This window comes from Ananas comosus, linkage group 5 (genome assembly GCF_001540865.1).
Source record: "Ananas comosus cultivar F153 linkage group 5, ASM154086v1, whole genome shotgun sequence".
NCBI lineage: Eukaryota > Viridiplantae > Streptophyta > Magnoliopsida > Poales > Bromeliaceae > Ananas > Ananas comosus.
In genome coordinates, this window is record NC_033625.1 from 1,926,076 (window position 1) to 1,930,203 (window position 4,128).

Sequence of the window (4,128 nt, forward strand, 5' to 3'; positions counted from 1 at the left end):
TTTGAACCTTCAATGTACCTTTCGAGTTTCACTGACATCGATATATTTTTTTTCTTTGATATCATATATATAAAGCAGAATTGTTGTACTCATCAGAGCACAGAGGCTTTCATGCTCCTCGGTCATTTTCGATGATGGAATTTCTAAATCGAGGATCTGCTCTGTTAGACTTGATCTAGCGTATTTGAAGTTTTTAAAAATTAATTTTTGTAATTTTTTGATATCATTTACCTAGTGATCAAAAGGGTTCAAAATCAATAAATTTTAATGGTTGATGTCTGCCGTTTTCAAGTTTAACGGTATAGAAGTATTCAAATCAGATGAAATTTTGATACAAAATTTTTTATACTATCTACAATAGGATCAATATCTCTGATCGAAAATTTTAGTGCTATATCACCACTTTTTTATAGAATTTTTATTTTTCATCCATTGATGTTAAATTTTTTTTATTGCTAGGTAAATGATATCGAAAAACAGTAAAAATTATTTTCTAGAAACTTCAAGTATGCTAGATCAAGTCTGACGAAGCCGATCGTCGATTCGAAAATTCCACCATAAAAAACGGCTCAGAAGCACGGAGGCTTCTAAGCTCCTAAGAGCACTTAGCAGTCCTGCTGAGTCCGGCTACTATACTATCGATAGTACCAAGCCTTTGGTACTATTGAGTTTTCTACCGTTAGATCTACCCTTTGATTATTTCCACCCGTTAGATTATACTATTAAACCAACCAACCACTCAACCCTAAGGGACCATTATCAATTTAACCGGAGACCAATATCATCCTAACCGCACATCCTTTCATCCAACGGCGGAAAACTCAATAGTACCAAAGACTTGGTACTATTGATAGTATAGTAGCATATATATATATATATATATATATATATATATATATAGTCCAGCTATGGTGCTTGTAAAAGCACCAAGCACTTGGTGCTTATAAGATTTTTACCGTTAGATCTACTCCTCGGATCATTTTCAATCATTAGATTATACTATTCAACCAACCACCCACTCAACCCTAGGGAGCCCACATCATCCTAACCGCATATTTCTTAATCTAATGGCTAAAAATCTACAAGCACCGATAACTAGGTACTTTTAATATATATATATATATGAGTAGGGCTAGAATACTTTTACAAGTATCACCCAAGTGATACTTGTGTGTTTTTAGCCCTTAGATGGAGAGATATGAGGTTGAGATGATAGGGGTAGGTGGTGGTAGGTGGTGGTAGGTGGAATAGTGTTTGATCCAAGGGCTATTTGTAATAAAAAAGTAGATCCAATGGCTAAAAACGTGATAGCAACATAGGGATGATACTTGTAAAAGTATCCTAGATCAACTCTATATATATATATATATATATATATATACATATATATACATATATATATATATATATACATATATATACATACATATATATACATATATATATGTATATATGTATATATGTATATACATATATATATATGTAATATATATGTATAAATAGTATACTATGTATATATAGTATATAATTATTATGTATTATATTTATATTATATGTAATTGTATATTATATAACATGATATGTAATGTATATGTATATGTTATTAGTATACATGTATATGTATAATATAATATATATATATAATATATAAATGTATATACAATGCGATATGTATATATATAGATATACTATACGTATATGTATAGTAGTTATATTATATAATAAATTATAGTTATATATAATACGATGTACATATACTTATGTAGCATACATACATGTATTATTACATACATACATGTATATAGGAGATGTATATATGTAATATGTATAGTATATTGTATATATGTATATGTATATATATATATATTATATGTATATATAAATGTATAGTATAATATATTATATATTATATAGAGCAGGGCTCTGTCTCTAAGGAGCACCGCCGAGGCCTCCCGTGCTCCTGAGCCTGTTCGATATGAAGTTTTCGAATCCGACGACGCTCCGTAACTTGATCAGCGTATTAAATTTCTAGAAAATAATTTTGCGATTTTCGAATCATATTCCGGTGCTAGACAATCGAAAGCATCTCAAAAACAATAATTTTTAACGCTGAAATAAAATCCTATAAAAAGTTGATATAGCACTAAAATTTTCGATCAGCAATATAGATCCTTGTTGAGATAGATACAGAATTTTCTAGCAAAATTTCATCTGATTTAATACTCTACACCGTTAAAACTTAAACGCAGATATCAACCATCTAAAAATTATAGATTTGAATCATATCGAATCACTAGACAAATGAGTCCGAAAATACACAAAAATTATTCTAGAAACTCAAATCCGTTGCTAAGTCTACGGATCCACCGAATCGTCTATGCAAATTCGATAAATTTATCATCATCGGCTGGACCGGGGCCTCCCGTGCTCCTGAGCCAGCAGCCGCTCTCTACTTATAGATATGACGAAGTAGTATTTATTAGTATATATGTATATATATAGATATCATATATATAATATGTATATATGCAATAGTATATTATATAGTAATGTAAGATAATATGTATTATATATTATATGATGATGTGTATAATATATATATATCATATGTATATTATATATAATATAATATAGTATATTATGTATATATACTTAATATAGTTATACTATAATACTTATTATATATTAGTATATATATAGATATTATGTGATTATAATGATATTATGTATTTATATATATATATATTATGTATGTATATTGTATCATTGTTATATATGTAAATAATTATAGCTATTATATATATGTATGTATATATATATATATATATATATATATGATAAGATGATTATAGTATATATTATATTATTATATAGTATAGTATATATTAAAATTATATATATAGTATAATTAGGTGACCTATTAGAATACTTTTATAAGGTATACCCCCGCATTGTTTCACTTTTTCTCGCACTTTACCCAGTTGGAGTCTACCATTTTTTTGATATACAATACGCCCTTATCAAACACTACTTATTCCACCGAATACCACTCACATCGACCACATCTATCCACCATCATCTAACCTCACAATTCTCTCCATTCCAAGGGCTAAAGAACATCGCCCGCACAATATCACTCCAAAAGACAGCCCTGACAGATATAACAGGGCTACCTAATGCTCGACAAGTACTCGCTCCGTCTGTAATTGGTTTTCCGATGATCCATGGCCACATCGATCGTGATTGGTTTCCTATATAAACTGATTATGCTATTTTGATACTATCTAGAGAACCAATTTATAATTTTTTTTGACTTCGTCTTGTCTAGTAACTGAGTCCCCAAAATGAACTGCCAAAATAACAAATCTCATACAAAAATAGTGATCAATGGACTTAAATTTAAAATCGGGAAGTATTGATCTCATAATGTAAGTAATCTATAAATTTTATATAAATGTGAACTTTTATAGACCTGTTGTAAGCGCCTAAAAATACATGCCGACAGTCGACGTGTAAAAATAGTTCATTTTTGAGACTTTTTGAATGGTGTTGTAAATGATTCACAAAATTAATTAAAAATTTTGGTTCTAGATAGTTCTAATATTCGTAATTATACTAACCTGGAACCGACGTCGAATCGAATGGTCTTGATCATCCGAAAACAACTTACAAATATGGAGGTCTCCGTACTTCAAAAGTATATGGAACGTACTTTATATATATATAACTAATATATATATAAGTATATATATTATATATATATATAATATATATATATATATATTATTAAGTAATATAATATATAATATATAGGCAGGCCTCTTGTCTCTAGACACAGTCCCGTGCCCTGACCGTTTCCGTGATCGAATTTTCGAATCGACGATCGCTCAGTTAGACATCTTTTGAATCTAATCTGCATTTGAATTTCTATAAAAATTTTGCGATTCTTTCGAATATTCTATTTACCTAGCTGATCGAAAGAATTCAATAGCGCATAATTTTTAAGATTGATATCTGCCGTTTTCAAAGTTTAAATGGTGTAAATATCAAATCAGATGAAAATTTTGATAGAATCTCTTTATACTTATCTACAACAAATCTATATGTTTCGTGATTCGTGAAAATTAT